General features: G+C 45.8%; 23 non-coding genes and 50 pseudogenes across 23 annotated transcripts; all 73 read right to left on the bottom strand.

Moving 5' to 3' along the window:
- Positions 1-784: 784 nt before the first annotated feature.
- LOC136725216 (uncharacterized) lies at positions 785-903 on the bottom strand (annotated as a pseudogene).
- Positions 904-1,116: 213 nt separating this feature from the next.
- LOC136725232 (uncharacterized) lies at positions 1,117-1,235 on the bottom strand (annotated as a pseudogene).
- A 216-nt stretch (positions 1,236-1,451) lies between these two features.
- On the bottom strand, positions 1,452-1,570 carry LOC136725219 (uncharacterized; annotated as a pseudogene).
- Positions 1,571-1,785: 215 nt separating this feature from the next.
- LOC136725269 (uncharacterized) lies at positions 1,786-1,904 on the bottom strand (annotated as a pseudogene).
- A 216-nt stretch (positions 1,905-2,120) lies between these two features.
- Positions 2,121-2,239, bottom strand: LOC136725214 (uncharacterized; annotated as a pseudogene).
- Positions 2,240-2,452: 213 nt separating this feature from the next.
- LOC136725224 (uncharacterized) lies at positions 2,453-2,571 on the bottom strand (annotated as a pseudogene).
- Positions 2,572-2,785: 214 nt separating this feature from the next.
- On the bottom strand, positions 2,786-2,904 carry LOC136725262 (uncharacterized; annotated as a pseudogene).
- Positions 2,905-3,119: 215 nt separating this feature from the next.
- Positions 3,120-3,238, bottom strand: LOC136725217 (uncharacterized; annotated as a pseudogene).
- A 213-nt stretch (positions 3,239-3,451) lies between these two features.
- Positions 3,452-3,570, bottom strand: LOC136725222 (uncharacterized; annotated as a pseudogene).
- Positions 3,571-3,785: 215 nt separating this feature from the next.
- On the bottom strand, positions 3,786-3,904 carry LOC136725274 (uncharacterized; annotated as a pseudogene).
- A 214-nt stretch (positions 3,905-4,118) lies between these two features.
- LOC136725228 (uncharacterized) lies at positions 4,119-4,237 on the bottom strand (annotated as a pseudogene).
- Positions 4,238-4,452: 215 nt separating this feature from the next.
- On the bottom strand, positions 4,453-4,571 carry LOC136725209 (uncharacterized; annotated as a pseudogene).
- A 217-nt stretch (positions 4,572-4,788) lies between these two features.
- Positions 4,789-4,907, bottom strand: LOC136725268 (uncharacterized; annotated as a pseudogene).
- Positions 4,908-5,126: 219 nt separating this feature from the next.
- LOC136725266 (5S ribosomal RNA) lies at positions 5,127-5,245 on the bottom strand. Its single transcript, XR_010807523.1, has one exon. It is a non-coding gene; the product is annotated as a 5S ribosomal RNA (ribosomal RNA).
- A 217-nt stretch (positions 5,246-5,462) lies between these two features.
- LOC136725282 (uncharacterized) lies at positions 5,463-5,581 on the bottom strand (annotated as a pseudogene).
- A 210-nt stretch (positions 5,582-5,791) lies between these two features.
- Positions 5,792-5,909, bottom strand: LOC136725277 (uncharacterized; annotated as a pseudogene).
- A 216-nt stretch (positions 5,910-6,125) lies between these two features.
- On the bottom strand, positions 6,126-6,244 carry LOC136725251 (5S ribosomal RNA). The gene has a single exon (XR_010807521.1). It is a non-coding gene; the product is annotated as a 5S ribosomal RNA (ribosomal RNA).
- A 211-nt stretch (positions 6,245-6,455) lies between these two features.
- LOC136725249 (5S ribosomal RNA) lies at positions 6,456-6,574 on the bottom strand. The gene has a single exon (XR_010807519.1). It is a non-coding gene; the product is annotated as a 5S ribosomal RNA (ribosomal RNA).
- A 224-nt stretch (positions 6,575-6,798) lies between these two features.
- LOC136725272 (uncharacterized) lies at positions 6,799-6,917 on the bottom strand (annotated as a pseudogene).
- Positions 6,918-7,126: 209 nt separating this feature from the next.
- On the bottom strand, positions 7,127-7,244 carry LOC136725273 (uncharacterized; annotated as a pseudogene).
- Positions 7,245-7,460: 216 nt separating this feature from the next.
- LOC136725218 (uncharacterized) lies at positions 7,461-7,579 on the bottom strand (annotated as a pseudogene).
- A 217-nt stretch (positions 7,580-7,796) lies between these two features.
- LOC136725283 (uncharacterized) lies at positions 7,797-7,915 on the bottom strand (annotated as a pseudogene).
- Positions 7,916-8,133: 218 nt separating this feature from the next.
- Positions 8,134-8,252, bottom strand: LOC136725263 (uncharacterized; annotated as a pseudogene).
- Positions 8,253-8,469: 217 nt separating this feature from the next.
- Positions 8,470-8,588, bottom strand: LOC136725236 (5S ribosomal RNA). Its single transcript, XR_010807507.1, has one exon. It is a non-coding gene; the product is annotated as a 5S ribosomal RNA (ribosomal RNA).
- Positions 8,589-8,801: 213 nt separating this feature from the next.
- LOC136725267 (uncharacterized) lies at positions 8,802-8,920 on the bottom strand (annotated as a pseudogene).
- A 224-nt stretch (positions 8,921-9,144) lies between these two features.
- LOC136725207 (uncharacterized) lies at positions 9,145-9,263 on the bottom strand (annotated as a pseudogene).
- A 217-nt stretch (positions 9,264-9,480) lies between these two features.
- LOC136725252 (uncharacterized) lies at positions 9,481-9,599 on the bottom strand (annotated as a pseudogene).
- A 216-nt stretch (positions 9,600-9,815) lies between these two features.
- On the bottom strand, positions 9,816-9,933 carry LOC136725244 (5S ribosomal RNA). The gene has a single exon (XR_010807514.1). It is a non-coding gene; the product is annotated as a 5S ribosomal RNA (ribosomal RNA).
- Positions 9,934-10,151: 218 nt separating this feature from the next.
- On the bottom strand, positions 10,152-10,270 carry LOC136725254 (5S ribosomal RNA). Its single transcript, XR_010807522.1, has one exon. It is a non-coding gene; the product is annotated as a 5S ribosomal RNA (ribosomal RNA).
- A 554-nt stretch (positions 10,271-10,824) lies between these two features.
- Positions 10,825-10,942, bottom strand: LOC136725243 (5S ribosomal RNA). Its single transcript, XR_010807513.1, has one exon. It is a non-coding gene; the product is annotated as a 5S ribosomal RNA (ribosomal RNA).
- A 218-nt stretch (positions 10,943-11,160) lies between these two features.
- Positions 11,161-11,279, bottom strand: LOC136725242 (5S ribosomal RNA). Its single transcript, XR_010807512.1, has one exon. It is a non-coding gene; the product is annotated as a 5S ribosomal RNA (ribosomal RNA).
- A 554-nt stretch (positions 11,280-11,833) lies between these two features.
- Positions 11,834-11,951, bottom strand: LOC136725241 (5S ribosomal RNA). The gene has a single exon (XR_010807511.1). It is a non-coding gene; the product is annotated as a 5S ribosomal RNA (ribosomal RNA).
- Positions 11,952-12,171: 220 nt separating this feature from the next.
- Positions 12,172-12,290, bottom strand: LOC136725231 (uncharacterized; annotated as a pseudogene).
- A 215-nt stretch (positions 12,291-12,505) lies between these two features.
- LOC136725208 (uncharacterized) lies at positions 12,506-12,624 on the bottom strand (annotated as a pseudogene).
- Positions 12,625-12,838: 214 nt separating this feature from the next.
- LOC136725276 (uncharacterized) lies at positions 12,839-12,957 on the bottom strand (annotated as a pseudogene).
- A 551-nt stretch (positions 12,958-13,508) lies between these two features.
- On the bottom strand, positions 13,509-13,627 carry LOC136725279 (uncharacterized; annotated as a pseudogene).
- A 218-nt stretch (positions 13,628-13,845) lies between these two features.
- Positions 13,846-13,964, bottom strand: LOC136725245 (5S ribosomal RNA). The gene has a single exon (XR_010807515.1). It is a non-coding gene; the product is annotated as a 5S ribosomal RNA (ribosomal RNA).
- Positions 13,965-14,184: 220 nt separating this feature from the next.
- Positions 14,185-14,303, bottom strand: LOC136725225 (uncharacterized; annotated as a pseudogene).
- A 216-nt stretch (positions 14,304-14,519) lies between these two features.
- On the bottom strand, positions 14,520-14,638 carry LOC136725235 (5S ribosomal RNA). The gene has a single exon (XR_010807506.1). It is a non-coding gene; the product is annotated as a 5S ribosomal RNA (ribosomal RNA).
- Positions 14,639-15,197: 559 nt separating this feature from the next.
- On the bottom strand, positions 15,198-15,316 carry LOC136725220 (uncharacterized; annotated as a pseudogene).
- Positions 15,317-15,526: 210 nt separating this feature from the next.
- LOC136725238 (5S ribosomal RNA) lies at positions 15,527-15,644 on the bottom strand. Its single transcript, XR_010807508.1, has one exon. It is a non-coding gene; the product is annotated as a 5S ribosomal RNA (ribosomal RNA).
- A 219-nt stretch (positions 15,645-15,863) lies between these two features.
- On the bottom strand, positions 15,864-15,982 carry LOC136725213 (uncharacterized; annotated as a pseudogene).
- Positions 15,983-16,203: 221 nt separating this feature from the next.
- Positions 16,204-16,322, bottom strand: LOC136725227 (uncharacterized; annotated as a pseudogene).
- Positions 16,323-16,546: 224 nt separating this feature from the next.
- Positions 16,547-16,665, bottom strand: LOC136725250 (5S ribosomal RNA). The gene has a single exon (XR_010807520.1). It is a non-coding gene; the product is annotated as a 5S ribosomal RNA (ribosomal RNA).
- A 210-nt stretch (positions 16,666-16,875) lies between these two features.
- On the bottom strand, positions 16,876-16,994 carry LOC136725246 (5S ribosomal RNA). Its single transcript, XR_010807516.1, has one exon. It is a non-coding gene; the product is annotated as a 5S ribosomal RNA (ribosomal RNA).
- Positions 16,995-17,215: 221 nt separating this feature from the next.
- LOC136725280 (uncharacterized) lies at positions 17,216-17,334 on the bottom strand (annotated as a pseudogene).
- Positions 17,335-17,540: 206 nt separating this feature from the next.
- LOC136725212 (uncharacterized) lies at positions 17,541-17,659 on the bottom strand (annotated as a pseudogene).
- Positions 17,660-17,878: 219 nt separating this feature from the next.
- LOC136725255 (uncharacterized) lies at positions 17,879-17,997 on the bottom strand (annotated as a pseudogene).
- A 224-nt stretch (positions 17,998-18,221) lies between these two features.
- LOC136725210 (uncharacterized) lies at positions 18,222-18,340 on the bottom strand (annotated as a pseudogene).
- Positions 18,341-18,557: 217 nt separating this feature from the next.
- Positions 18,558-18,676, bottom strand: LOC136725234 (5S ribosomal RNA). Its single transcript, XR_010807505.1, has one exon. It is a non-coding gene; the product is annotated as a 5S ribosomal RNA (ribosomal RNA).
- A 554-nt stretch (positions 18,677-19,230) lies between these two features.
- Positions 19,231-19,348, bottom strand: LOC136725240 (5S ribosomal RNA). Its single transcript, XR_010807510.1, has one exon. It is a non-coding gene; the product is annotated as a 5S ribosomal RNA (ribosomal RNA).
- Positions 19,349-19,568: 220 nt separating this feature from the next.
- LOC136725223 (5S ribosomal RNA) lies at positions 19,569-19,687 on the bottom strand. The gene has a single exon (XR_010807503.1). It is a non-coding gene; the product is annotated as a 5S ribosomal RNA (ribosomal RNA).
- A 221-nt stretch (positions 19,688-19,908) lies between these two features.
- On the bottom strand, positions 19,909-20,027 carry LOC136725230 (uncharacterized; annotated as a pseudogene).
- Positions 20,028-20,242: 215 nt separating this feature from the next.
- On the bottom strand, positions 20,243-20,361 carry LOC136725260 (uncharacterized; annotated as a pseudogene).
- A 215-nt stretch (positions 20,362-20,576) lies between these two features.
- On the bottom strand, positions 20,577-20,695 carry LOC136725261 (uncharacterized; annotated as a pseudogene).
- A 224-nt stretch (positions 20,696-20,919) lies between these two features.
- Positions 20,920-21,038, bottom strand: LOC136725247 (5S ribosomal RNA). The gene has a single exon (XR_010807517.1). It is a non-coding gene; the product is annotated as a 5S ribosomal RNA (ribosomal RNA).
- A 224-nt stretch (positions 21,039-21,262) lies between these two features.
- On the bottom strand, positions 21,263-21,381 carry LOC136725275 (uncharacterized; annotated as a pseudogene).
- A 558-nt stretch (positions 21,382-21,939) lies between these two features.
- Positions 21,940-22,057, bottom strand: LOC136725256 (uncharacterized; annotated as a pseudogene).
- Positions 22,058-22,277: 220 nt separating this feature from the next.
- Positions 22,278-22,396, bottom strand: LOC136725205 (5S ribosomal RNA). Its single transcript, XR_010807501.1, has one exon. It is a non-coding gene; the product is annotated as a 5S ribosomal RNA (ribosomal RNA).
- Positions 22,397-22,617: 221 nt separating this feature from the next.
- LOC136725229 (uncharacterized) lies at positions 22,618-22,736 on the bottom strand (annotated as a pseudogene).
- A 215-nt stretch (positions 22,737-22,951) lies between these two features.
- LOC136725253 (uncharacterized) lies at positions 22,952-23,070 on the bottom strand (annotated as a pseudogene).
- A 216-nt stretch (positions 23,071-23,286) lies between these two features.
- On the bottom strand, positions 23,287-23,405 carry LOC136725233 (5S ribosomal RNA). Its single transcript, XR_010807504.1, has one exon. It is a non-coding gene; the product is annotated as a 5S ribosomal RNA (ribosomal RNA).
- A 223-nt stretch (positions 23,406-23,628) lies between these two features.
- LOC136725258 (uncharacterized) lies at positions 23,629-23,747 on the bottom strand (annotated as a pseudogene).
- Positions 23,748-23,971: 224 nt separating this feature from the next.
- Positions 23,972-24,090, bottom strand: LOC136725211 (5S ribosomal RNA). Its single transcript, XR_010807502.1, has one exon. It is a non-coding gene; the product is annotated as a 5S ribosomal RNA (ribosomal RNA).
- A 224-nt stretch (positions 24,091-24,314) lies between these two features.
- Positions 24,315-24,433, bottom strand: LOC136725206 (uncharacterized; annotated as a pseudogene).
- Positions 24,434-24,643: 210 nt separating this feature from the next.
- Positions 24,644-24,762, bottom strand: LOC136725278 (5S ribosomal RNA). Its single transcript, XR_010807524.1, has one exon. It is a non-coding gene; the product is annotated as a 5S ribosomal RNA (ribosomal RNA).
- Positions 24,763-24,971: 209 nt separating this feature from the next.
- Positions 24,972-25,090, bottom strand: LOC136725257 (uncharacterized; annotated as a pseudogene).
- A 225-nt stretch (positions 25,091-25,315) lies between these two features.
- LOC136725284 (uncharacterized) lies at positions 25,316-25,434 on the bottom strand (annotated as a pseudogene).
- Positions 25,435-25,644: 210 nt separating this feature from the next.
- On the bottom strand, positions 25,645-25,763 carry LOC136725239 (5S ribosomal RNA). Its single transcript, XR_010807509.1, has one exon. It is a non-coding gene; the product is annotated as a 5S ribosomal RNA (ribosomal RNA).
- Positions 25,764-25,978: 215 nt separating this feature from the next.
- LOC136725264 (uncharacterized) lies at positions 25,979-26,097 on the bottom strand (annotated as a pseudogene).
- Positions 26,098-26,316: 219 nt separating this feature from the next.
- On the bottom strand, positions 26,317-26,435 carry LOC136725221 (uncharacterized; annotated as a pseudogene).
- Positions 26,436-26,647: 212 nt separating this feature from the next.
- On the bottom strand, positions 26,648-26,766 carry LOC136725265 (uncharacterized; annotated as a pseudogene).
- Positions 26,767-26,983: 217 nt separating this feature from the next.
- On the bottom strand, positions 26,984-27,102 carry LOC136725271 (uncharacterized; annotated as a pseudogene).
- Positions 27,103-27,558: the final 456 nt, after the last annotated feature.

Here is a 27,558-nt window from a genome sequence, read left to right as displayed (position 1 = left end):
CAGTTCCAAGCTGATGAGCTAAGGAAATCTGATAACTTTGGGGGGGGAGAGGTCTTCTTTAGATCAGTGCTTCAGCTCAGAGCCCAAATGCTCTTATCAAAATACACCCAACATAACGCTACATATGTATGTATGTATGTATATATGTGTAGAAGGAAAATTAGAAATTATTTTCTTACACCTGTTTTTCTCTCTTGTATACTTAAGAAAGATACGGTCAAGCTAGAAGGTCAGCCCAGAAGATAGTTTGATTTCTGTTTGTTATTTACGATGAGAACCTTGGAGACATTGTCAAACGGTATGACCTACGTGCCTGTTCCCTAAAACCATGTGTTGACCTATGAACTCTGTTCTATAATGATATATGTTCTGCTTAGTTAGCCTTTAAGATAACATTGTAATGACTTTCTAGCATGTATAGATGTATATATGTATGTATATATATATATATATATATATATGTATGTATGTATGTCCAATTGCTTTGACAATACAAATGAATTGAATTGAGAGGAAGAGAGAGAGAGAGAGAGAGAGAGAAAGAGAGAGAGAGAGACAGACAGACAGACAGACAGACAGCTCAGCGATGACATCACGAGCCTCTCTCAGCTGACTGCTATGACATCACAGAGCACGTACATTCCGATGCTTGTCGTCTGTCAACCACTCAGTCACTGCTAGCCAGACTGTCCCTAAGACAAAGTGTACAATACTTCAATTATATCTCCTCCAGACTGAAAGAGAGTATTACGAGCTACGATGAAGTTACCCAAGAGACGTATAAAGCTTGCAGCACCTGGTATTTCCAGGAGGTCACCCATCCAAGTACTGACCAGGACCTGCCCCGTTCAGCTTACGCGATCTGACGAGATCGAGCGCGTTCAGGACGGTGTGGACACAAGCCGAGAGGCCTGGCTGCATGATGTCTCTTAATGGTTGGCGGGTATTGACGGAACTTCCAGCAAAAAAAAAAAAAAAGAAAAACGGAGGGAAAAATATCAGTGCAGCAAAGGATGTTGAAAGTAGCCAGGTACGTGTACAATACTTCAATTATATCTCCTCCAGACAGAAAGAGAGTATTAAGAGCTACGATATAGTTACCCAGGAGACGTAAAAAGCTTGCAGCACCAGGTTTTTCTAGGAGGTCTCACATTCAAGTACTGACCAGGTCCTGCCCCGTTTCGTTTCCGAGATCTGACGAGATCGGGCGCGTTCAGGTCTGTGTGTCCGCAAGCCGAGATGCCTGGTTGCATGATGTCTCTTAAAGGCTGGCGGATATTGATGGAACTTCCAGCAAAATAATGAAGAAAAAAGAAAAATGGAGGGAAAAATATCAGTGCAGCAAAGGGTGTTGAAAGTAACCGGGTACGTGTACAATATTTCAATTATATCTCCTCCAGACTGAAAGAGAGTATTAAGAGCTACGATAAAGTTACCCAGCAGACGTAAAAAGCTGGCAGCACCTGGTATTTCCAGGAGATCTCCCATCCAAGTACTGACCAGGTCCTGCCCCGTTTCGTTTCCGAGATCTGACGAGATCGGGCGCGTTCAGGTCTGTGTGTCCGCAAGCCGAGATGCCTGGTTGCATGATGTCTCTTAAAGGCTGGCGGATATTGATGGAACTTCCAGAAAAAAGAAAAAATAAAAAGAAAAATGGCGGGAAAAATATCAGTGCAGCAAAGGGTGTTGAAAGTAGCCGGGTACGTGTACAATTCTTCAATTATATCTCCTCCAGACAGAAATAGAGTATTAAAAGCTACGATGAAGTTACCCAGGAGACGAAAAAGCTTGCAGCACCTGGTATTTCCAGGAGGTCACCCATCCAAGTACTGACGAGGCCCTGCACCGTTTAGCTTCCGAGATCTGATGAGATCGACCGCGTTCAGGACGGTGTGGCCGCAAGCCAAGCAGCCTGGCTGCATGATGTCTCTTAAAGGCTGGAGGGTATTGACGGAACTTCCGGCAAAAAAAAAAAGAAAAAAGAAAAATGGAGGAAAAAATATCAGTGCAGCAAAGGGTGTTGAAAGTAGCCGGGTATGTGTACAATTCTTCAATTATATCTCCTCCAGACTGAAAGAGAGTATTACGAGCTACGATGAAGTTACCCAAGAGACGTATAAAGCTTGCAGCACCTGGTATTTCCAGGAGGTCACCCATCCAAGTACTGACCAGGACCTGCCCCGTTCAGCTTACGCGATCTGACGAGATCGAGCGCGTTCAGGACGGTGTGGACACAAGCCGAGAGGCCTGGTTGCATGATGTCTCTTAATGGTTGGCGGGTATTGACGGAACTTCCAGCAAAAAAAAAAAAAAAGAAAAACGGAGGGAAAAATATCAGTGCAGCAAAGGATGTTGAAAGTAGCCAGGTACGTGTACAATACTTCAATTATATCTCCTCCAGACAGAAAGAGAGTATTAAGAGCTACGATATAGTTACCCAGGAGACGTAAAAAGCTTGCAGAACCAGGTATTTCCAGGAGGTCCCACATTCAAGTAATGACCAGGCCCTGCCCCGTTTAGCTTCCGAGATCTGACGAGATGGGGCGCGTTCAGGACGGTGTGGTTGCAAGCCAAGAGGCCTGGCTGTATGATGTCTCTTAAAGGCTGGAGGGTATTGATGGAACTTCCAGAAAAAAAAAAAAAAAAAGAAAAACGGAGGGAAAAATATCAGTGCAGCAAAGGGTGTTGAAAGTAGCCGGGTACGTGTACAATTCTTCAATTATATCTCCTCCAGACTGAAAGAGAGTATTAAGAGCTACGATGAAGTTACACAGGATACGTAAAAAGCTTGCATCACCTGGTATTTCCAGGAGGTCACCCATCCAAGTACTAACCAGGCCCTGGCCCGTTTAGTTTCCAAGGTCTGACGAGATCGGGCGCGTTCAGGACGGTGTGGCCGCAAGCCAAGAGGCCTGGCTGCATGATGTCTCTAAATGGCTGGAGGATATTGACAGAACTTCCAGCAAAAAAAAATGAAAAAAGAAAAATGGAGGGAAAAATATCAGTGCAGCAAAGGGTGTTAAAAGTAGCCGGGTACGTGTACAATACTTCAATTATATCTCCTCCAGACAGAAAGAGAGTATTACGAGCTACGATGAAGTTACCCAAGAGACGTATAAAGCTTGTAGCACCTGGTATTTCCAGGAGGTCACCCATCCAAGTACTGACCAGGACCTGCCCCGTTCAGCTTACGCGATCTGACGAGATCGAGCGCGTTCAGGACGGTGTGGACACAAGCCGAGAGGCCTGGTTGCATGATGTCTCTTAATGGTTGGCGGGTATTGACGGAACTTCCAGCAAAAAAAAAAAAAAAGAAAAACGAAGGGAAAAATATCAGTGCAGCAAAGGATGTTGAAAGTAGCCAGGTACGTGTACAATACTTCAATTATATCTCCTCCAGACAGAAAGAGAGTATTAAGAGCTACGATATAGTTACCCAGGAGACGTAAAAAGCTTGCAGAACCAGGTATTTCCAGGAGGTCCCACATTCAAGTAATGACCAGGCCCTGCCCCGTTTAGCTTCCGAGATCTGACGAGATGGGGCGCGTTCAGGACGGTGTGGTTGCAAGCCAAGAGGCCTGGCTGTATGATGTCTCTTAAAGGCTGGAGGGTATTGATGGAACTTCCAGCAAAAAAAAAAAAAAAAAGAAAAACGGAGGGAAAAATATCAGTGCAGCAAAGGGTATTGAAAGTAGCTGGGTACGTGTACAATTCTTCAATTATATCTCCTCCAGACTGAAAGAGAGTATTAAGAGCTACGATGAAGTTACACAGGATACGTAAAAAGCTTGCATCACCTGGTATTTCCAGGAGGTTACCCATCCAAGTACTAACCAGGCCTTGGCCCGTTTAGTTTCCAAGGTCTGACGAGATCGGGCGCGTTCAGGACGGTGTGGCCGCAAGCCAAGAGGCCTGGCTGCATGATGTCTCTAAATGGTTGGAGGATATTGACAGAACTTCCAGCAAAAAAAAATGAAAAAAGAAAAATGGAGGGAAAAATATCAGTGCAGCAAAGGGTGTTAAAAGTAGCCGGGTACGTGTACAATACTTCAATTATATCTCCTCCAGACAGAAAGAGAGTATAAAGAGCTACGATGAAGTTACCCAGGAGATGTAAAAGCTTGCAGCACCAGGTTTTTCTAGGAGGTCTCACATTCAAGTACTGACCAGGTCCTGCCCCGTTTCGTTTCCGAGATCTGATGAGATCGGGCGCGTTCAGGTCTGTGTGTCCGCAAGCCGAGATGCCTGGTTGCATGATGTCTCTTAAAGGCTGGCGGATATTGATGGAACTTCCAGAAAAAATAAAAAATAAAAAGAAAAATGGCGGGAAAAATATCAGTGCAGCAAAGGGTGTTGAAAGTAGCCGGGTACGTGTACAATTCTTCAATTATATCTCCTCCAGACAGAAATAGAGTATTAAAAGCTACGATGAAGTTACCCAGGAGACGAAAAAGTTTGCAGCACCTGGTATTTCCAGGAGGTCACCCATCCAAGTACTGACGAGGCCCTGCACCGTTTAGCTTCCGAGATCTGAAGAGATCGACCGCGTTCAGGACGGTGTGGCCGCAAGCCAAGCAGCCTGGCTGCATGATGTCTCTTAAAGGCTGGAGGGTATTGACGGAACTTCCAGCAAAAAAAAAAAAGAAAAAAAAAAAATGGAGGGAAAAATATCTGTGCAGTAAAGGGTGTTGAAAGTAGCCGGGTACGTGTACAATTCTTCAATTAAATCTCCTCCAGACAGAAAGAGAGTATTAAAAGCTACGACGAAGTTCCCCAGGTGACGTAAAAAGCTTGCAGCACCTGGTACTTCCAGGAGGTCTCCCATCCAAGTACTGACCAGGTCCTGCCCCGTTTAGTTTCTGAGATCTGACGAGATCGGGCGCGTTCAGGACGGTGTGGCCACAAGCCGAGACGCCTGGCTGCATGATGTCTCTTAAAGGCTGGCGGGTATTGACGGAATTTCCAGCATAAAAAAAAAAAAAAAAATAGAAAAATGGAGGGAAAAATATCAGTGCAGGAAAGGGTGTTGAAAGTAGCCGGGTACGTGTACAATTCTTCAATTATATCTCCTCCAGACAGAAAGAGAGTATTAAGAGCTACGATAAAGTTACCCAGGAGAAGTAAAAAGCTTGCAGCACCTGGTATTTCCAGGAGGTCACCCATCCAAGTACTGACCAGGCCCTGCCCCGTTTAGCTTCCGAGATCTGACGAGATCGGGCGCATTCAGGACGGTGTGGCCGCAAGCCAAGAGGCCTGGCTGCATGATGTCTCTTAAAGGCTGGCGGGTATTGACGGAACTTCCAGCAAAAAAAAAAAAAAAAAATAGAAAAAGGGAGGGAAAAATATCAGTGCAGCAAAGGGTGTTGAAAGTAGCCGGGTACATGTACAATTCTTCAATTATATCTCCTCCAGACAGATAGAGAGTATTAAGAGCTACGATAAAGTTACCCAGGAGACGTAAAAGCTTGCAGCACTAGGTATTTCCAGGCGGTCTCACATTCATGTACTAACCAGGTCCTGCCCCGTTTAGCTTCCGAGATCTGACGAGATCGGGCGCGTTCAGTATGGTGTGGCCGCAAGCCGAGATGCCTGGCTGCATGATGTCTCTTAAAGGATGGCGGGTATTGACGGAATTTCCAGCAAAAAAAAAAAAGAAAAATAGAGGGAAAAATATCAGTGCAGCAAAGGGTGTTGAAAGTAGCCGGGTACGTGTACAATTCTTCAATTATATCTCCTCCAGACAGAAAAAGAGAATTAAGAGCTACGATGCAGTTACCCAGGAGACGTAAAAAGCTTGCAGCACCTGGTTTTCCAGGAGGTCACACATCCATGTACTGACCAGGCCCTGCCCCGTTTAGCTTCCGAAATCTGATATGATCGGGCGCATTCAGGACGGTGTGACTACAAGCCAAGAGGCCTGGCTGCATGATGTCTCTTAAAGGCTGGCGGATATTGACGGAACTTCCAGCAAAAAAATAAAATAAAATGAAAAATGGAGGGAAAAATATCAGTGCAGCAAAGGGTGTTGAAAGTAGCCTAGTACGTGTACAATTCTTCAATTATATCTCCTGGAGACAGAAAGAGAGTATTGAGAGCTACGATGAAGTTACCCAGGAGACGTAAAAGGCTTGCAGCACCTGGTATTTCTAGGAGGTCTCCCATCCAAGTACTGACCAGGCCCTGCCCCGTTTAGCTTCCGAGATCTGACGAGATTGGGCGCATTCAGGACGGTGTGGCCACAAGCCGAAAGACCTGGCTGCATGATGTCTCTTAAAGGTTGGCGGGTATTGACGGAACTTCCAGCAAGAAAAAAAAAAAGAAAAATGGATGGAAAAATATCAGTGCAGCAAAGGGTGTTGACAGTAGCTGGGTACGTGTACAATTCTTCAATTAAATCTCCTGCAGACAGAAAGAGAGAGTTAAGAGCTACGATAAAGTTACCCAGGACACGTAAAAGCTTACAGCACCTGGTATTTCTAGGAGGTCTACCATCCAAGTACTAACCAGGCCCTGCCCCGTTTAGCTTCCGAGATCTGACGAGATCGGGCGCATTCAGGACGGTGTGGCCACAAGCCGAAAGGCCTGGCTGCATGATGTCTCTTAAAGGTTGGCGGGTATTGACGGAACTTCCAGCAAAAAATAAAAAGAAAAAAAGAAAAAAGAAAAATGGATGGAAAAATATCAGTGCAGCAAAGGGTGTTGAAAGTAGCCGGGTACGTGTACAATACTTCAATTATATCTCCTCCAGACAGAGAGAGAGTATTAAGAGCTACAATAAAGTTACCCAGGAGACGTAAAAGCTTGCAGCACTAGGTATTTCCAGGAGGTCTCACATTCATGTACTGACCAGGTCCTGCCCCGTTTAGCTTCCGAGATCTGACGAGATCGGGCGCGTTCAGGATGGTGTGGCCGCAAGCCGAGATGCCTGGCTACATGATGTCTCTTAAAGGCTGGCGGGTATTGACGGAACTGCCAGCAAAAAAAAAAAGAAAAATACAGGGAAATATACCAGTGCAGCAAAGGGTGTTGAAAGTAGCCGGGTACGTGTACAATTCTTCAATTATATCTCCTGGAGACAGAAAGAGAGTATTAAGAGCTACGATGAAGTTACCCAGGAGACGTAAAAAGCTTGCAGCACTGGTATTTCTAGGAGGTCTCCCATCCAAGTACTGACCAGACCCTGCCCCGTTCAGCTTCCGAGATCTGACGAGATCGGGCGCATTCAGGACGGTGTGGCCACAAGCCGAAAGGCCTGGCTGCATGATGTCCCTTAAAGGTTGGCGGGTATTGACGGAACTTCCAGCAAAAAAAAAAAAAAAAAAAGAAAAATGGATGGAAAAATATCAGTGCAGCAAAGGGTGTTTACAGTAGCTGGGTACGTGTACAATACTTCAATTATATCTCCTCCAGACAGATAGAGAGTATTAAGAGCTACGATGAAGTTACCCAGGAGACGTAAAAGCTTGCAGCACCAGGTATTTCCAGGAGGTCTCACATTCATGTACTGACCAGGTCCTGCCCCGTTTAGCTTCCAAGATCTGACAAGATCGGGCGAGTTCAGGATGGTGTGGCCGCAAGCCGAGATGCCTGGCTGCATGATGTCTCTTAAAGGTTGGCGGGTATTGACGGAACTTCCAGCAAAAAAAATATATAAAAAAAGAAAAATGGATGGAAAAATATCAGTGCAGCAAAGGGTGTTGACAGTAACTGGATACGTATACAATACTTCAATTATATCTCCTCCAGATAGAGAGAGAGTATTAAGAGCTACGATAAAGTTACCCAGGAGACGTAAAAGCTTGCAGCACTAGGTATTTCCAGGAGGTCTCACATTCATGTACTGACCAGGTCCTGCCCCGTTTAGCTTCCGAGATCTCACGAGATCGGGCGCGTTCAGGATGGTGTGGCCGCAAGCCGAGATGCCTGGCTGCATGATGTCTCTTTAAGGCTGGCGGGTATTGACGGAACTTCCAGCAAAAAAAAAATATAAAAAAAGAAAAATAGAGGGAAATATACCAGTGCAGCAAAGGGTGTTGAAAGTAGCCGGGTACGTGTACAATTCTTCAATTATATCTCCTGGAGACAGAATGAGAGTATTAAGAGCTACGATGAAGTTACCCAGGAGACGTAAAAAGCTTGCAGCACCTGGTATTTCTAGGAGGTCTCCCATCCAAGTACAGACCAGGCCCTGTCTCGTTTAGCTTGCGAGATCTGACGAGATCGGGCGCATTCAGGACGGTGTGGCCACAAGCCGAAAGGCCTGGCTGCATGATGTCCCTTAAAGGCTGGCGGGTATTGACGGAACTGCCAGCAAAAAAAAAAAAAAAAAAAGAAAAATGGATGGAAAAATATCAGTGCAGCAAATAGTGTTGACAGTAGCTGGGTACGTGTACAATACTTCAATTATATCTCCTCCAGACAGATAGAGAGTATTAAGAGCTACGATGAAGTTACCCAGGAGACGTAAAAAGCTTGCAGCACCTGGTATTTCTAGGAGGTCTCCCATCCAAGTACTGACCAGGCCCTGCCCCGTTTAGCTTCCGAGATCTGACGAGATCGGGCGCATTCAGGACGGTGTGGCCACAAGCCGAAAGGCCTGGCTGCATGATGTCTCTTAAAGGTTGGCGGGTATTGACGGAACTTCCAGCAAAAAAAAAAAAAAAGAAAAATGGAGGGAAAAATATCAGTGCAGGAAAGGGTGTTGAAAGTAGCCGAGTACGTGTACAATTCTTCAATTATATCTCCTGGAGACAGAAAGAGAGTATTAAGAGCTACGATGAAGTTACCCAGGAGACGTAAAAAGCTTGCAGGACCTGGTATTTCCAGGAGGTCTCCCATCAAAGTACTGACCAGGCCCTGCCCCGTTCAGCTTCCGAGATCTGATGAGATCGGGCGCGTTCAGGACGGAGTGGCCACAAGCCGAAAGGCCTGGCTGCATGATGTCTCTTAAAGGTTGGCGGGTATTGACGGAACTTCCAGCAAAAAAAAAAATTAAAAAAAGAAAAAAGAAAAATAAATGGAAAAATATCAGTGCAGCAAAGGGTGTTGACAGTAGCTGGATACGTGTACAATACTTCAATTATATCTCCTCCAGACAGAGAGAGAGTATTAAGAGCTACGATAAAGTTACCCAGGAGACGTAAAAGCTTGCAGCACTAGGTATTTCCAGGAGGTCTCACTTTCATGTACTGACCAGGTCCTGCCCCGTTTAGCTTCCGAGATCTGACGAGATCGGGCGCGTTCAGGATGGTGTGGCCGCAAGCTGAGATGCCTGGCTGCATGATGTCTCTTAAAGGCTGGCGGGTATTGACGGAACTGCCAGCAAAAAAAAAAAAAAAAAAAGAAAAATGGATGGAAAAATATCAGTGCAGCAAATAGTGTTGACAGTAGCTGGGTACGTGTACAATACTTCAATTATATCTCCTCCAGACAGATAGAGAGTATTAAGAGCTACGATGAAGTTACCCAGGAGACGTAAAAAGCTTGCAGCACCTGGTATTTCTAGGAGGTCTCCCATCCAAGTACTGACCAGGCCCTGCCCCGTTTAGCTTCCGAGATCTGACGAGATCGGGCGCGTTCAGGACGGTGTGGCCGAAAGCCAAGAGGCCCGGCTGCATGATGTCTCTTTAAGGCTGGCGGGTATTGACGGAACTTCAAGCAAAAAAAAAAAGAAAAAAGAAAAATGGAGGGAAAAATATCAGTGCAGCAAAGGGTTTTGAAAGTAGCCGGGTACGTGTACAATTCTTCAATAATATCTCCTACAGACTGAAAGAGAGTATTAAGAGCTATGATGAAGTTACCCAGGAGACGTAAAAAGCTTGCAGCACCTGGTATTTCCAGGAGGTCACCCATCCAAGTACTGACCAGGCCCTGCCCCGTTAGCTTCCGAGATCTGACGAGATCGGGCGCGTTCAGGACGGTGTGGCCGCAAGCCAAGAGGCCTGGCTGCATGATGTCTCTTAAAGGCTGGCGGGTATTGATGGAACTTCCAGCAAAAAAAAAAAAAAAAAAAAATGGAAAATGGAGGGAAAAATATCAGTGCAGCAAAGGCTGTTGAAAGTAGCCGGGTACGTGTACAATACTTCAATTATATCTCCTCCAGACAGATAGAGTATTAAGAGCTACGATGAAGTTTCCCAGGAGACGTAAAAAGCTTGCAGCACCAGGTATTTCCAGGAGGTCTCCCATCCAAGTACTGACCAGGCCCTGCCCCGCTTAGCTTCCGAGATCTGATGAGATCGGGCGTGTTCAGGACGGTGTGGCCGCAAGCCAAGAGGCCTGGCTGCATGATGTCTCTTAAAGGTTGGCGGGTATTGACGGAACTTCCAGCAAAAAAAAAAAAAAAAAAAAATAGAAAAATGGAGGGAAAAATATCAGTGCAGGAAAGGGTGTTGAAAGTAGCCGGGTACGTGTACAATTCTTCAATTATATCTCCTGCAGACTGAAAGAGAGTATTAAGAGCTACGATAAAGTTACCCAGGAGACGTAAAAGCTTGCAGCACCTGGTATTTCCAGGAGGTCTCACATTCAAGTACTGACCAGGTCCTGCCCGTTTAGCTTCCGAGATCTGACAATATCATGCGCGTTCAGGACGGTGTGGCCGAAAGCCAAGAGGCCCGGCTGCATGATGTCTCTTTAAGGCTGGCGGGTATTGACGGAACTTCAAGCAAAAAAAAAAAGAAAAAAGAAAAATGGAGGGAAAAATATCAGTGCAGCAAAGGGTTTTGAAAGTAGCCGGGTACGTGTACAATTCTTCAATAATATCTCCTACAGACTGAAAGAGAGTATTAAGAGCTATGATGAAGTTACCCAGGAGACGTAAAAAGCTTGCAGCACCTGGTATTTCCAGGAGGTCACCCATCCAAGTACTGACCAGGCCCTGCCCCGTTAGCTTCCGAGATCTGACGAGATCGGGCGCGTTCAGGACGGTGTGGCCGCAAGCCAAGAGGCCTGGCTGCATGATGTCTCTTAAAGGCTGGCGGGTATTGATGGAACTTCCAGCAAAAAAAAAAAAAAAAAAAAATGGAAAATGGAGGGAAAAATATCAGTGCAGCAAAGGCTGTTGAAAGTAGCCGGGTACGTGTACAATACTTCAATTATATCTCCTCCAGACAGATAGAGTATTAAGAGCTACGATGAAGTTTCCCAGGAGACGTAAAAAGCTTGCAGCACCAGGTATTTCCAGGAGGTCTCCCATCCAAGTACTGACCAGGCCCTGCCCCGCTTAGCTTCCGAGATCTGATGAGATCGGGCGTGTTCAGGACGGTGTGGCCGCAAGCCAAGAGGCCTGGCTGCATGATGTCTCTTAAAGGTTGGCGGGTATTGACGGAACTTCCAGCAAAAAAAAAAAAAAAAAAAAATAGAAAAATGGAGGGAAAAATATCAGTGCAGGAAAGGGTGTTGAAAGTAGCCGGGTACGTGTACAATTCTTCAATTATATCTCCTGCAGACTGAAAGAGAGTATTAAGAGCTACGATAAAGTTACCCAGGAGACGTAAAAGCTTGCAGCACCTGGTATTTCCAGGAGGTCTCACATTCAAGTACTGACCAGGTCCTGCCCGTTTAGCTTCCGAGATCTGACAATATCATGCGCGTTCAGGACGGTGTGGCCGAAAGCCAAGAGGCCCGGCTGCATGATGTCTCTTTAAGGCTGGCGGGTATTGACGGAACTTCAAGCAAAAAAAAAAAGAAAAAAGAAAAATGGAGGGAAAAATATCAGTGCAGCAAAGGGTTTTGAAAGTAGCCGGGTACGTGTACAATTCTTCAATAATATCTCCTACAGACTGAAAGAGAGTATTAAGAGCTATGATGAAGTTACCCAGGAGACGTAAAAAGCTTGCAGCACCTGGTATTTCCAGGAGGTCACCCATCCAAGTACTGACCAGGCCCTGCCCCGTTAGCTTCCGAGATCTGACGAGATCGGGCGCGTTCAGGACGGTGTGGCCGCAAGCCAAGAGGCCTGGCTGCATGATGTCTCTTAAAGGCTGGCGGGTATTGATGGAACTTCCAGCAAAAAAAAAAAAAAAAAAAAATGGAAAATGGAGGGAAAAATATCAGTGCAGCAAAGGCTGTTGAAAGTAGCCGGGTACATGTACAATTCTTCAATTATATCTCCTCCAGACTGAATGAGAGTATTAAGAGCTACGCTGAAGTTACCCAGGAGATGTAAAAAGCTTTCAGCACCTGGTATTTCCAGGAGGTCAACCATCCAATTACTGACCAGGCCCTGCCCAGTTTTTCTTCCGAGATCTGACGAGATCTTGCGTCTTCAGGACGGTGTGGCCTCAAGCCAAGAGGCCTGGCTGCATGATGTCTCTTAAAGGCTGGAGGGTATTGATGGAACTTCCAGCAAGAAACAAAAGAAAAAAGAAAAATGGAGGGAAAAATATCAGTGCAGCAAAGCGTGTTGAAGGTAGCCGGGTACGTGTACAATTCTTCAATTATATCTCCTCCAGACAGATAGAGAGTATTAAGAGCTACGATAAAGTTACCCAGGAGACGTAAAAGCTTGCAGCACCAGGTATTTCCAGGAGGTCTCAAATTCAAGTACTGACCAGGTCCTGCCCCGTTTAGCTTCCGAGAACTGACGAGATCGGGCGCGTTCAGGACGGTGTGGCCACAAGCCGAGAGGCCTGGCTGCATGATGTCTCTTAAAGGTTGGCGGGTATTGACGGAACTTCCTGCAAAAAAAAAAAAAAAAAGAAAAATGGATGGAAAAATATCAGTGCAGCAAATGGTGTTGACAGTAGCTGGGTACGTGTACAATACTTCAATTATATCTCCTCCAGACAGATAGAGAGTATTAAGAGCTACGATAAAGTTACCCAGGAGACGTAAAAGCTTGCAGCACCAGGTATTTCCAGGAGGTCTCACATTCATGTACTGACCAGGTCCTGCCCCGTTTAGCTTCCGAGATCTGACTTGATCGGGCGCGTTCAGGATGGTGTGGCCGCAAGCCAAGATGCCTGGCTGCATGATGTCTCTTAAAGGCTGGCGGGTATTGACGGAATTTCCAGAAAAAAAAAAAAAAATTGAAAAATGGCGAGAAAAATATCAGTGCAGGAAAGGGTGTTGAAAGTAGCCGGGTACGTGTACAATTCTTCAATTATATCTCCTGGAGACAGAAAGAGAGTATTAAGAGCTACGATGAAGTTACCCAGGAGATGTAAAAAGCTTGCAGCACCTGGTATTTCTAGGAAGTCTCCCATCCAAGTACCGACCAGGCCGTGCCCCGTTTAGCTTCCGAGATCTGACGATATCATGCGCGTTCAGGACGGTGTGGCCGAAAGCCGAGAGGCCCGGCTGCATGATGTCTCTTAAAGGTTGGCGGGTATTGACGGAACTTCCAGCAAAAAAAAAAAAAAAAAAAAAGAAAAATGGATGGAAAAATATCAGTGCAGCAAAGGGTGTTGACAGTAGCTGGGTACGTGTACAATTCTTCAATTATATCTCCTCCAGACAGAAAGAGAGAACTAAGAGCTACGATAAAGTTACCCAGGAGACGTAAAATCTTGCAGCACCAGGTATTTCCTGGAGGTCTCCCATCCAAGTACTGACCAGGTCCTGCCCCGTTTAGCTTCCGAGATCTTCCGAGATCGGGCACGTTCAGGACGATGTGGCCGCAAGCCGAGAGGCCTGGCTGCATGATGTCTCTTAAAGGTTGGCGGGTATTGACGGAACTTCCAGCAAAAAAAAAAAAAAAAAAAAGAAAAATGGATGGAAAAATATCAGTGCAGCAAAGGGTGTTGACAGTAGCTGGGTACGTGTACAATTCTTCAATTATATCTCCTCCAGACAGAAAGAGAGAACTAAGAGCTACGATGAAGTTACCCAGGAGACGTAAAAAGCTTGCAGCACCTGGTATTTCTAGGAGGTCTCCCATCCAAGTACTGACCAGGCCCTGCCCCGTTTAGCTTCCGAGATCTTACGAGATCGGGCGCATTCAGGACGGTGTGGCCACAAGCCGAAAGGCCTGGCTGCATGATGTCTCTTAAAGGTTGGCGGGTATTGACGGAACTTCCAGCAAAAAGAAAAAAAAAAAAAAATAGAAAAATGGAAGGAAAAATATCAGTGCAGGAAAGGGTGTTGAAAGTAGCCGGGTACGTGTACAATTCTTCAATTATATCTCCTGCAGACTGAAAGAGAGTATTAAGAGCTACGATAAAGTTACCCAGGAGACGTAAAAGCTTGCAGCACCTGGTATTTCCAGGAGGTCTCACATTCAAGTACTGACCAGGTCCTGCCCCGTTTAGCTTCCGAGATCTGACGATATCATGCGCATTCAGGACGGTGTGGCCGAAAGCCAAGAGGCCCAGCTGCATGATGTCTCTTTAAGGCTGGCGGGTATTGACGGAACTTCCAGCAAAAAAAAAAAGAAAAAAGAAAAATGGAGGGAAAAATATCAGTGCAGCAAAAGGTTTTGAAAGTAGCCGGGTACGTGTACAATTCTTCAATAATATCTCCTACAGACTGAAAGAGAGTATTAAGAGCTATGATGAAGTTACCCAGGAGACGTAAAAAGCTTGCAGCACCTGGTATTTCTAGGAGGTCTCCCATCCAAGTACTGACCAGGCCCTGCCCCGTTTAGCTTCCGAGATCTGACGAGATCGGGCGCATTCAGGACGGTGTGGCCACAAGCCGAAAGGCCTGGCTGCATGATGTCTCTTAAAGGTTGGCGGGTATTGACGGAACTTCCAGCAAAAAAAAAAAAGAAAAAAAGAAAAAAGAAAAATGGATGGAAAAATATCAGTGCAGCAAAGGGTGTTGACAGTAGCTGGGTACGTGTACAATACTTCAATTATATCTCCTCCAGACAGAGAGAGAGTATTAAGAGCTACGATAAAGTTACCCAGGAGACGTAAAAGCTTGCAGAACTAGGTATTTCCAGGAGGTCTCACTTTCATGTACTGACCAGGTCCTGCCCCGTTTAGCTTCCGAGATGTAACGAGATCGGGCGCATTCAGGACGGTGTGGCCACAAGCCGAAAGGCCTGGCTGCATGATGTCTCTTAAAGGTTGGCGGGTATTGACGGAACTTCCAGCAAAAAAAAAAAAAAAAAAAGAAAAATGGATGGAAAAATATCAGTGCAGCAAATGGTGTTGACAGTAGCTGGGTACGTGTACAATACTTCAATTATATCTCCTACAGACAGAGAGAGAGTATTAAGAGCTACGATAAAGTTACCCAGGAGACGTAAAAGCTTGCAGAACTAGGTATTTCCAGGAGGTCTCACTTTCATGTACTGACCAGGTCCTGCCCCGTTTAGCTTCCGAGATCTGACGAGATCGGGCGCGTTCAAGATGGTGTGGCCGCAAGCCGAGATGCCTGGCTGCATGATGTCTCTTAAAGGCTGGCGGGTATTGACGGAACTGCCAGCAAAAAAAAAAAAGAAAAATAGAGGAAAATATACCAGTGCAGCAAAGGGTGTTGAAAGTAGCCGGGTACGTGTACAATTCTTCAATTATATCTCCTGGAGACAGAAAGAGAGTATTAAGAGCTACGATGAAGTTACCCAGGAGACGTAAAAAGCTTGCAGCACCTGGTATTTCCAGGAGGTCACCCATCCAAGTACTGACCAGGCCCTGCCCCGTTAGCTTCCGAGATCTGATGAGATCGGGCGCGTTCAGGACGGTGTGGCCGCAAGCCAAGAGGCCTGGCTGCATGATGTCTCTTAAAGGCTGGCGGGTATTGACGAACTTCCAGCAAAAAAAAAAAAAAAAAAAAATGGAAAATGGAGGGAAAAATATCAGTGCAGCAAAGGCTGTTGAAAGTAGCCGGGTACGTGTACAATTCTTCAATTATATCTTCTCCAGACAGAAAGAGAGTATTAAGAGCTACGATGAAGTTTCCCAGGAGACGTAAAAAGCTTGCAGTACCAGGTATTTCCAGGAGGTCTCCCATCCAAGTACTGACGAGTCCCTGCCCCGTTTAGCTTCCGAGATCTGACGAAATCGGGCGTGTTCAGGACGGTGTTGCCACAAGCCAAAAAGCCGGGCTGCATGATGTCTCTTAAAGGCTGGCGGGTATTGACAGAACTTCCAGCAAAAAATAAAAAATAAATAAATAGAAAAATGGAGAGAAAAATATCAGTGCAGGACAGGGTGTTGAAAGTAGCCGGGTACATGTACAATTCTTCAATTATATCTCCTCCAGACTGAATGAGAGTATTAAGAGCTACGCTGAAGTTACCCAGGAGATGTAAAAAGCTTTCAGCACCTGGTATTTCCAGGAGGTCACCGATCCAATTACTGACCAGGCCCTGCCCAGTTTTTCTTCCGAGATCTGACGAGATCTTGCGTCTTCAGGACGGTGTGGCCGCAAGCCGAGATGCCTGGCTGCATGATGTCTCTTAAAGGTTGGCGGGTATTGACGGAACTTCCAGCAAAAAAAAAATATAAAAAAAGAAAAAAGAAAAATGGATGGAAAAATATCAGTGCAGCAAAGGGTGTTGACAGTAGCTGGATACGTGTACAATACTTCAATTATATCTCCTCCAGACAGAGAGAGAGTATTAAGAGCTACGATGAAGTTACCCAGGGACGTAAAAAGCTTGCAGCACCTGGTATTTCTAGGAGGTCTCCCATCCAAGTACTGACCAGGCCCTGCACCGTTTAGCTTCCGAGATCTGACGAGATCGGGCGCATTCAGGACGGTGTGGCCACAAGCCGAAAGGCCTGGCTGCATGATGTCTCTTAAAGGTTGGCGGGTATTGACGGAACTGCCAGCCAAAAAAAAAAAGAAAAATAGAGGGATATATACCAGTGCAGCAAAGGGTGTTGAAAGTAGCCGGGTACGTGTACAATTCTTCAATTATATCTCCTGGAGACAGAAAGAGAGTATTAAGAGCTACGATGAAGTTACCCAGGAGACGTAAAAAGCTTGCAGCACCTAGTATTTCTAGGAGGTCTCCCATCCAAGTACTGACCAGGCCCTGCCCCGTTTAGCTTCCGAGATCTGACGAGATCGGGCGCATTCAGGACGGTGTGGCCACAAGCTGAAAGGCCTGGCTGCATGATGTCTCTTAAAGGTTGGCGGGTATTGACGGAACTTCCAGCAAGAAGAAAAAAAAAAAAAAATAGAAAAATGGAGGGAAAAATATCAGTGCAGGAAAGGGTGTTGAAAGTAGCCGGGTACGTGTACAATTCTTCAATTATATCTCCTGCAGACTGAAAGAGAGTATTAAGAGCTATGATGAAGTTACCCAGGAGACGTAAAAAGCTTGCAGCACCTGGTATTTCCAGGAGGTCACACATCCAAGTACTGACCAGGCCCTGCCCCGTTAAGCTTCCGAAATCTGATATGATCGGGCGCGTTCAGGACGGTGTGACTACAAGCCAAGAGGCCTGGCTGCATGATGTCTCTTAAAGGCTGTCGGATATTGACGGAACTTTCAGCAAAAAAAAAAAAAAATGGATGGAAAAATATCAGTGCAACAAAGGGTGTTGACAGTAGCTGGGTACGTGTACAATACTTCAATTATATCTCCTCCAGACAGATAGAGAGCATTAAGAGCTACGATAAAGTTACCCAGGAGACGTAAAAGCTTGCAGCACGAGGTATTTCCAGGAGGTCTCACATTCATGTACTGACCAGGTCCTGCCCTGTTTAGCTTCCGAGATCTGACAAGATCGGGCGCGTTCAGGACGGTGTGGCCGCAAGCCGAGATGTCTGGCTGCATGATGTCTCTTAAAGGCTGGCGGGTATTGACGGAATTTCCAGCAAAAAAAAAAAAAAAAAAAAAGAAAAATGGAGGGAAAAATATCAGTGCAGGAAAGGGTGTTGAAAGTAGCCGGGTACGTGTACAATTCTTCAATTATATCTCCTGGAGACAGAAAGAGAGTATTAAGAGCTACGATGAAGTTACCCAGGAGACGTAAAAAGCTTGCAGGACCTGGTATTTCCAGGAGGTCTCCCATCAAAGTACTGACCAGGCCCTGCCCCGTTTAGCTTCCGAGATCTGATGAGATCGGGCGCGTTCAGGACGGAGTGGCCACAAGCCGAAAGGCCTGGCTGCATGATGTCTCTTAAAGGTTGGCGGGTATTGACGGAACTTCCAGCAAAAAAAAAAATTAAAAAAAGAAAAAAGAAAAATAAATGGAAAAATATCAGTGCAGCAAAGGGTGTTGACAGTAGCTGGATACGTGTACAATACTTCAATTATATCTCCTCCAGACAGAGAGAGAGTATTAAGAGCTACGATAAAGTTACCCAGGAGACGTAAAAGCTTGCAGCACGAGGTATTTCCAGGAGGTCTCACTTTCATGTACTGACCAGGTCCTGCCCCGTTTAGCTTCCGAGATCTGACGAGATCGGGCGCGTTCAGGATGGTGTGGCCGCAAGCTGAGATGCCTGGCTGCATGATGTCTCTTAAAGGCTGGCGGGTATTGACGGAACTGCCAGAAAAAAAAAAAAAAAAAAAAGAAAAATGGATGGAAAAATATCAGTGCAGCAAATAGTGTTGACAGTAGCTGGGTACGTGTACAATACTTCAATTATATCTCCTCCAGACAGATAGAGAGTATTAAGAGCTACGATGAAGTTACCCAGGAGACGTAAAAAGCTTGCAGCACCTGGTATTTCTAGGAGGTCTCCCATCCAAGTACTGACCAGGCCCTGCCCCGTTTAGCTTCCGAGATCTGACGAGATCGGGCGCATTCAGGACGGTGTGGCCACAAGCCGAAAGGCCTGGCTGCATGATGTCTCTTAAAGGTTGGCGGGTATTGACGGAACTTCCAGCAAAAAAAAAAAAAAAAAAAAATAGAAAAATGGAGGGAAAAATATCAGTGCAGGAAAGGGTGTTGAAAGTAGCCGGGTACGTGTACAATTCTTCAATTATATCTCCTGCAGACTGAAAGAGAGTATTAAGAGCTACGATAAAGTTACCCAGGAGACGTAAAAGCTTGCAGCACCTGGTATTTCCAGGAGGTCTCACATTCAAGTACTGACCAGGTCCTGCCCGTTTAGCTTCCGCGATCTGACAATATCATGCGCGTTCAGGACGGTGTGGCCGAAAGCCAAGAGGCCCGGCTGCATGATGTCTCTTTAAGGCTGGCGGGTATTGACGGAACTTCAAGCAAAAAAAAAAAGAAAAAAGAAAAATGGAGGGAAAAATATCAGTGCAGCAAAGGGTTTTGAAAGTAGCCGGGTACGTGTACAATTCTTCAATAATATCTCCTACAGACTGAAAGAGAGTATTAAGAGCTATGATGAAGTTACCCAGGAGACGTAAAAAGCTTGCAGCACCTGGTATTTCCAGGAGGTCACCCATCCAAGTACTGACCAGGCCCTGCCCCGTTAGCTTCCGAGATCTGACGAGATCGGGCGCGTTCAGGACGGTGTGGCCGCAAGCCAAGAGGCCTGGCTGCATGATGTCTCTTAAAGGCTGGCGGGTATTGATGGAACTTCCAGCAAAAAAAAAAAAAAAAAAAAATGGAAAATGGAGGGAAAAATATCAGTGCAGCAAAGGCTGTTGAAAGTAGCCGGGTACGTATACAATACTTCAATTATATCTCCTCCAGACAGATAGAGAGTATTAAGAGCTACGATGAAGTTTCCCAGGAGACGTAAAAAGCTTGCAGCACCAGGTATTTCCAGGAGGTCTCCCATCCAAGTACTGACCAGGCCCTGCCCCGCTTAGCTTCCGAGATCTGATGAGATTGGGCGTGTTCAGGACGGTGTGGCCGCAAGCCAAGAGGCCTGGCTGCATGATGTCTCTTAAAGGCTGGCAGGTATTGACGGAACTTCCAGCAAAAAATAAAAAATAAATAAATAGAAAAATGGAGGGAAAAATATCAGTGCAGGACAGGGTGTTGAAAGTAGCCGGGTACATGTACAATTCTTCAATTATATCTCCTCCAGACTGAATGAGAGTATTAAGAGCTACGCTGAAGTTACCCAGGAGATGTAAAAAGCTTTCAGCACCTGGTATTTCCAGGAGGTCAACCATCCAATTACTGACCAGGCCCTGCCCAGTTTTTCTTCCGAGATCTGACGAGATCTTGCGTCTTCAGGACGGTGTGGCCTCAAGCCAAGAGGCCTGGCTGCATGATGTCTCTTAAAGGCTGGAGGGTATTGATGGAACTTCCAGCAAGAAACAAAAGAAAAAAGAAAAATGGAGGGAAAAATATCAGTGCAGCAAAGCGTGTTGAAGGTAGCCGGGTACGTGTACAATTCTTCAATTATATCTCCTCCAGACAGATAGAGAGTATTAAGAGCTACGATAAAGTTACCCAGGAGACGTAAAAGCTTGCAGCACCAGGTATTTCCAGGAGGTCTCACATTCAAGTACTGACCAGGTCCTGCCCCGTTTAGCTTCCGAGATCTGACGAGATCGGGCGCGTTCAGGACGGTGTGGCCGCAAGCCGAGATGTCTGGCTGCATGATGTCTCTTAAAGGCTGGCGTGTATTGACGGAATTTCCAGCAAAAAAAAAAAAAAAAAAGAAAAATGGATGGAAAAATATCAGTGCAGGAAAGGGTGTTGAAAGTAGCCGGGTACGTGTACAATTCTTCAAATATATCTCCTCCAGACAGATAGAGAGTATTAAGAGCTACGATAAAGTTACCCAGGAGACGTAAAAGCTTGCAGCACCAGGTATTTCCAGGAGGTCTCCCATTCAAGTACTGACCAGGTCCTGCCCCTTTTAGCTTCCGAGATCTTACGAGATCGGGCGCATTCAGGACGGTGTGGCCACAAGCCGAAAGGCCTGGCTGCATGATGTCTCTTAAAGGTTGGCGGGTATTGACGGAACTTCCAGCAAAAAAAAAAAAGAAAAAAAGAAAAAAGAAAAATGGATGGGAAAATATCAGTGCAGCAAAGGGTGTTGACAGTAGCTGGATACGTGTACAATACTTCAATTATATCTCCTCCAGACAGAGAGAGAGTATTGAGAGCTACGATAAAGTTACCCAGGAGACGTAAAAGCTTGCAGCACCTGGTATTTCTAGGAGGTCTCCCATCCAAGTACTGACCAGGCCCTGCCCCGTTTAGCTTCCGAGATCTGACGAGATCGGGCGCATTCAGGACGGTGCGGCCACAAGCCGAAAGGCCTGGCTGCATGATGTCTCTTAAAGGTTGGCGGGTATTGACAGAACTTCCAGCAAAAAAAAAAAAAAAAAAAAAAAAAAAGAAAAATGGATGGAAAAATATCAGTGCAGCAAAGGGTGTTGACAGTAGCTGGGTACGTGTACAATTCTTCAATTATATCTCCTCCAGACAGAAAGAAAGAACTAAGAGCTACGATAAAGTTACCTAGGAGACGTAAAATCTTGCAGCACCAGGTATTTCCAGGAGGTCTCCCATCCAAGTACTGACCAGGTCCTGCCCCGTTTAGCTGCCAAAATCTTACGAGATCGGGCGCAATCAGGACGGTGTGGCCACAAGCCGAAAGGCCTGGCTGCATGATGTCTCTTAAAGGTTGGCGGGTATTGACGGAACTTCCAGCAAAAAAAAAAAAGAAAAAAAGAAAAAAGAAAAATGGATGGAAAAATATCAGTGCAGCAAAGGGTGTTGACAGTAGCTGGATACGTGTACAATACTTCAATTATATCTCCTCCAGACAGAGAGAGAGTATTGAGAGCTACGATAAAGTTACCCAGGAGACGTAAAAGCTTGCAGCACTAGGTATTTCCAGGAGGTCTCACATTCAAGTACTGACCAGGTCCTGCCCGTTTAGCTTCCGAGATCTGACAATATCATGCGCGTTCAGGACGGTGTGGCCGAAAGCCAAGAGGCCCGGCTGCATGATGTCTCTTTAAGGCTGGCGGGTATTGACGGAACTTCAAGCAAAAAAAAAAAGAAAAAAGAAAAATGGAGGGAAAAATATCAGTGCAGCAAAGGGTTTTGAAAGTAGCCGGGTACGTGTACAATTCTTCAATAATATCTCCTACAGACTGAAAGAGAGTATTAAGAGCTATGATGAAGTTACCCAGGAGACGTAAAAAGCTTGCAGCACCTGGTATTTCCAGGAGGTCACCCATCCAAGTACTGACCAGGCCCTGCCCCGTTAGCTTCCGAGATCTGACGAGATCGGGCGCGTTCAGGACGGTGTGGTCGCAAGCCAAGAGGCCTGGCTGCATGATGTCTCTTAAAGGCTGGCGGGTATTGATGGAACTTCCAGCAAAAAAAAAAAAAAAAAAAAATGGAAAATGGAGGGAAAAATATCAGTGCAGCAAAGGCTGTTGAAAGTAGCCGGGTACGTGTACAATACTTCAATTATATCTCCTCCAGACAGATAGAGAGTATTAAGAGCTACGATGAAGTTTCCCAGGAGACGTAAAAAGCTTGCAGCACCAGGTATTTCCAGGAGGTCTCCCATCCAAGTACTGACCAGGCCCTGCCCCGCTTAGCTTCCGAGATCTGATGAGATCGGGCGTGTTCAGGACGGTGTGGCCGCAAGCCAAGAGGGCTGGCTGCATGATGTCTCTTAAAGGCTGGCGGGTATTGACGGAACTTCCAGCAAAAAATAAAAAATAAATAAATAGAAAAATGGAGGGAAAAATATCAGTGCAGGACAGGGTGTTGAAAGTAGCCGGGTACATGTACAATTCTTCAATTATATCTCCTCCAGACTGAATGAGAGTATTAAGAGCTACGCTGAAGTTACCCAGGAGATGTAAAAAGCTTTCAGCACCTGGTATTTCCAGGAGGTCAACCATCCAATTACTGACCAGGCCCTGCCCAGTTTTTCTTCCGAGATCTGACGAGATCTTGCGTCTTCAGGACGGTGTGGCCTCAAGCCAAGAGGCCTGGCTGCATGATGTCTCTTAAAGGCTGGAGGGTATTGATGGAACTTCCAGCAAGAAACAAAAGAAAAAAGAAAAATGGAGGGAAAAATATCAGTGCAGCAAAGCGTGTTGAAGGTAGCCGGGTACGTGTACAATTCTTCAATTATATCTCCTCCAGACAGATAGAGAGTATTAAGAGCTACGATAAAGTTACCCAGGAGACGTAAAAGCTTGCAGCACCAGGTATTTCCAGGAGGTCTCACATTCAAGTACTGACCAGGTCCTGCCCCGTTTAGCTTCCGAGATCTGATGAGATCGGGCGCGTTCAGGACGGTGTGGCCGCAAGCCGAGATGTCTGGCTGCATGATGTCTCTTAAAGGCTGGCGTGTATTGACGGAATTTCCAGCAAAAAAAAAAAAAAAAAAGAAAAATGGATGGAAAAATATCATTGCAGGAAAGGGTGTTGAAAGTAGCCGGGTACGTGTACAATTCTTCAATTATATCTCCTGGAGACAGAAAGAGAGTATTAAGAGCTACGATGAAGTTACCCAGGAGACGTAAAAAGCTTGCAGCACCTGGTATTTCTAGGAGGTCTCCCATCCAAGTACTGACCAGGCCCTGCCCCGTTTAGCTTCCGAGATCTGACGAGATCGGGCGCATTCAGGACGGTGTGGCCACAAGCCGAAAGGCCTGGCTGCATGATGTCTCTTAAACGTTGGCGGGTATTGACAGAACTTCCAGCAAAAAAAAAAAAAAAAAAAAAAAAAAGAAAAATGGATGGAAAAATATCAGTGCAGCAAAGGGTGTTGACAGTAGCTGGGTACGTGTACAATTCTTCAATTATATCTCCTCCAGACAGAAAGAAAGAACTAAGAGCTACGATAAAGTTACCCAGGAGACGTAAAATCTTGCAGCACCAGGTATTTCCAGGAGGTCTCCCATCCAAGTACTGACCAGGTCCTGCCCCGTTTAGCTTCCGAGATCTTACGAGATCGGGCGCATTCAGGACGGTGTGGCCACAAGCCGAAAGGCCTGGCTGCATGATGTCTCTTAAAGGTTGGCGGGTATTGACGGAACTTCCAGCAAAAAAAAAAAAGAAAAAAAGAAAAAAGAAAAATGGATGGAAAAATATCAGTGCAGCAAAGGGTGTTGACAGTAGCTGGATACGTGTACAATACTTCAATTATATCTCCTCCAGACAGAGAGAGAGTATTGAGAGCTACGATAAAGTTACCCAGGAGACGTAAAAGCTTGCAGCACCTGGTATTTCTAGGAGGTCTCCCATCCAAGTACTGACCAGGCCCTGCCCCGTTTAGCTTCCGAGATCTGATGAGATCGGGCGCATTCAGGACGGTGTGGCCACAAGCCGAAAGGCCTGGCTGCATGATGTCTCTTAAAGGTTGGCGGGTATTGACAGAACTTCCAGCAAAAAAAAAAAAGAAGAAAAGAAAAAAGAAAAATGGATGGAAAAATATCAGTGCAGCAAAGGGTGTTGACAGTAGCTGGATACGTGTACAATACTTCAATTATATCTCCTCCAGACAGAGAGAGAGTATTGAGAGCTACGATAAAGTTACCCAGGAGACGTAAAAGCTTGCAGCACTAGGTATTTCCAGGAGGTCTCACTTTCATGTACTGACCAGGTCCTGCCCCGTTTAGCTTCCGAGATCTGACGAGATCGGGCGCGTTCAGGATGGTGTGGCCGCAAGCCGAGATGCCTGGCTGCATGATGTCTCTAAAAGGCTGGCGGGTATTGACGGAACTGCCACCAAAAAAAAAAAAGAAAAATAGAGGGAAATATACCAGTGCAGCAAAGGGTGTTGAAAGTAGCCGGGTACGTGTACAATTCTTCAATTATATCTCCTGGAGACAGAAAGAGAGTATTAAGAGCTACGATGAAGTTACCCAGGAGACGTAAAAAGCTTGCAGCACCTGGTATTTCTAGGAGGTCTCCCATCCAAGTACTGACCAGGCCCTGCCCCGTTTAGCTTCCGAGATCTGACGAGATCGGGCGCATTCAGGATGGTGTGGCCGCAAGCCAAGAGGCCTGGCTGCATGATGTCTCTTAAAGGTTGGTGGGTATTGACGGAACTTCCAGCAAAAAAAAAAAGAAAAATAGAAGGAAATATACCAGTGCAGCAAAGGGTGTTGAAAGTAGCCGGGTACGTGGACAATTCTTCAATTATATCTCCTGGAGACAGAAAGAGAGTATTAAGAGCTACGATGAAGTTACCCAGGAGACGTAAAAAGCTTGCAGCACCTGGTATTTCTAGGAGGTCTCCCATCCAAGTACTGACAAGGCCCTGCCCCGTTTAGCTTCCGAGATCTGACGAGATCGGGCGCATTCAGGACGGTGTGGCCACAAGCCGAAAGGCCTGGCTGCATGATGTCTCTTAAAGGTTGGCGGGTATTGACGGAACTTCCAGCAAAAAAAAAAAAAGAAAAAAAGAAAAAAGAAAAATGGATGGAAAAATATCAGTGCAGCAAAGGGTGTTGACAGTAGCTGGATACGTGTACAATACTTCAATTATATCTCCTCCAGACAGAGAGAGAGTATTGAGAGCTACGATAAAGTTACCCAGGAGACGTAAAAGCTTGCAGCACTAGGTATTTCCAGGAGGTCTCACTTTCATGTACTGACCAGGTCCTGCCCCGTTTAGCTTCCGAGATCTGACGAGATCGGGCGCGTTCAGGATGGTGTGGCCGCAAGCCGAGATGCCTGGCTGCATGATGTCTCTTAAAGGCTGGCGGGTATTGACGGAACTGCCACCAAAAAAAAAAAAGAAAAATAGAGGGAAATATACCAGTGCAGCAAAGGGTGTTGAAAGTAGCCGGGTACGTGTACAATTCTTCAATTATATCTCCTGGAGACAGAAAGAGAGTATTAAGAGCTACGATGAAGTTACCCAGGAGACGTAAAAAGCTTGCAGCACCTGGTATTTCTAGGAGGTCTCCCATCCAAGTACTGACCAGGCCCTGCCCCATTTAGCTTCCGAGATCTGACGAGATCGGGCGCATTCAGGACGGTGTGGCCGCAAGCCAAGAGGCCTGGCTGCATGATGTCTCTTAAAGGTTGGCGGGTATTGACGGAACTTCCAGCAAAAAAAAAAAAAAAAAAGAAAAATGGATGGAAAAATATCAGTGCAGCAAATGGTGTTGACAGTAGCTGGGTACGTGTACAATACTTCAATTATATCTCCTCCAGACAGATAGAGAGTATTAAGAGCTACGATAAAGTTACCCAGGAGACGTAAAAGCTTGCAGCACCAGGTATTTCCAGGAGGTCTCACATTCATGTACTGACCAGGTCCTGCCCCGTTTAGCTTCCGAGATCTGACGAGATCGGGCGCGTTCAGGATGGTGTGGCCGCAAGCCGAGATGCCTGGCTGCATGATGTCTCTTAAAGGCTGGCGGGTATTGACGGAATTTCCAGCAAAAAAAAAAAAAAATATATAGAAAAATGGAGGGAAAAATATCAGTGCAGGAAAGGGTGTTGAAAGTAGCCGGGTACGTGTACAATTCTTCAATTATGTCTTCTCCAGACAGAAAGAGAGTATTAAGAGCTACGATGAAGTTCCCCAGGAGACGTAAAAAGCTGGCAGCACCTGGTATTTCCAGGAGATCTCCCATCGAAGTACTGACCAGGCCCTGCCCCGTTTAGTTTCCGAGATCTGACGAGATCGGGCGCGTTCAGGACTTTGTGTCCGCAAGCCGAGAGGCCTGGCTGCATGATGTCTCTTAAAGGTTGGCGGGTATTGACGGAACTTCCAGCAAAAAAAAAAAAAAGAAAAATGGAGGGAAAAATATCAGTGCAGCAAAGCGTGTTGAAGGTAGCCGGGTACGTGTACAATTCTTCAATTATATCTCCTGGAGACATAAAGAGAGTATTAAGAGCTACGATGAAGTTACCCAGGAGACGTAAAAAGCTTGCAGCACCTGGTATTTCTCGGAGGTCTCCCATCCAAGTACTGACCAGGCCCTGCCCCGTTTAACTTCCGAGATCTGACGAGATCTGGCGCATTCAGGACGGTGTGGCCGGAAGCCGAGAGGCCTGGCTGCATGATGTCTCTTAAAGGTTGGTGGGTATTGACGGAACTTCCAGCAAAAAAAAAAAGAAAAAAAAGAAAAATGGATGGAAAAATATCAGTGCAGCAAAGGGTGTTGAAAGTAGCCGGGTACGTGTACAATACTTCAATTATATCTCCTCCAGACAGAAAGAGAGTATTAAGAGCTACGATGAAGTTACCCAGGAGACAAAAAAGCTAGCAGCACCTGGTATTTCCAGGAGGTCACCCATCCAAGTACTGACCAGGACCTGCCCCGTTTTGCTTCCGAGATCTGACGAGATCGGGCGCGTTCAGGCCGGTGTGGCCTCAAGCCAAGAGGCCTGGCTGCATGATGTCTCTTAAAGGCTGGAGGTTATTGACGGAACTTCCAGCAAAATAAAAAAGAAAAAAGAAAAATGGAGGGAAAAATATCAGTGCAGCAAAGGGTGTTGAAAGTAGCCGGGTATGTGTACAATACTTCAATTATATCTCCTCCAGACAGAAAGAGAGTATTAAGAGCTACGATGAACTCACCTAAAGGATTATTAGGAACACCATACTAATACTGTGTTTGACCCTCTTTCGCCTTCAGAACTGCTTTAATTCTACATGGCATTGATTCAACAAGGTGCTGAAAGCATTCTTTAGAAATGTTGGCCCATATTGATAGGATAGCATCTTGCAGTTGATGGAGATTTGTGGGATGCACATCCAGGGCACGAAGCTCCCGTTCCACCACATCCCAAAGATGCTCTATTGGGTTGAGATCTGGTGACTGTGGGGGCCAGT

Source organism: Amia ocellicauda, unplaced genomic scaffold, assembly GCF_036373705.1.
Source record: "Amia ocellicauda isolate fAmiCal2 unplaced genomic scaffold, fAmiCal2.hap1 HAP1_SCAFFOLD_209, whole genome shotgun sequence".
In the NCBI taxonomy this organism is placed as follows: Eukaryota; Metazoa; Chordata; class Actinopteri; order Amiiformes; family Amiidae; genus Amia; species Amia ocellicauda.
This window is presented reverse-complemented; position numbering and strand designations above follow the sequence as displayed.